This window comes from Myotis davidii, unplaced genomic scaffold, assembly GCF_000327345.1.
Source record: "Myotis davidii unplaced genomic scaffold, ASM32734v1 scaffold329, whole genome shotgun sequence".
In the NCBI taxonomy this organism is placed as follows: Eukaryota; Metazoa; Chordata; class Mammalia; order Chiroptera; family Vespertilionidae; genus Myotis; species Myotis davidii.
The window spans coordinates 2555191-2555682 of record NW_006300374.1 but is presented as its reverse complement, the minus strand read 5'-3'; positions in this window follow the sequence as shown (position 1 = coordinate 2555682).

Genomic DNA, 492 nt, shown 5'->3' with positions numbered 1-492 from the left:
CCTCCGGCTGCTGGCTTCGCTCTGCTCGGTTGTGTGCGGGGCGGCAGGTGTGAGCGGGGCGCCTGCGTTTGCAGGGCAGCCTTCGGGGCTGCCGGGGGACAAAGCGGAGGACGGGCAGTGGAGGGGGTGAGAAGAGCGCGCGCTCGACCCATCCTTTCTCGAGTCTGGGGGTTCTGCCTCCTGTCCCGACCGGGAAGCGCGCACGTAGTAGGCCTTCAGAAGGCTCCTGTTGAACCGAATTGAAGGGGAACCGGAGAGAACCCCACTCATCCTGGCCCTTTTAGGGAAAGCGCTCGTGGGAGGTGGAGAGAATGTCCGAGGATTAGCGTTGGGGGGCTAGGGCTCCCCAAGGAAACGAGGAAAGCGAAGGGGGGAGTTAGCGTTTGTCAAGCAAGCCCCTGCTATGTGCCCGGCATCTAACTCTGAGGATGGTGGTTTAAGGGTCTTGCAATGTGGAATTGGCAGTTTTGAGTCTTCGCGTCCTGTGGCAGT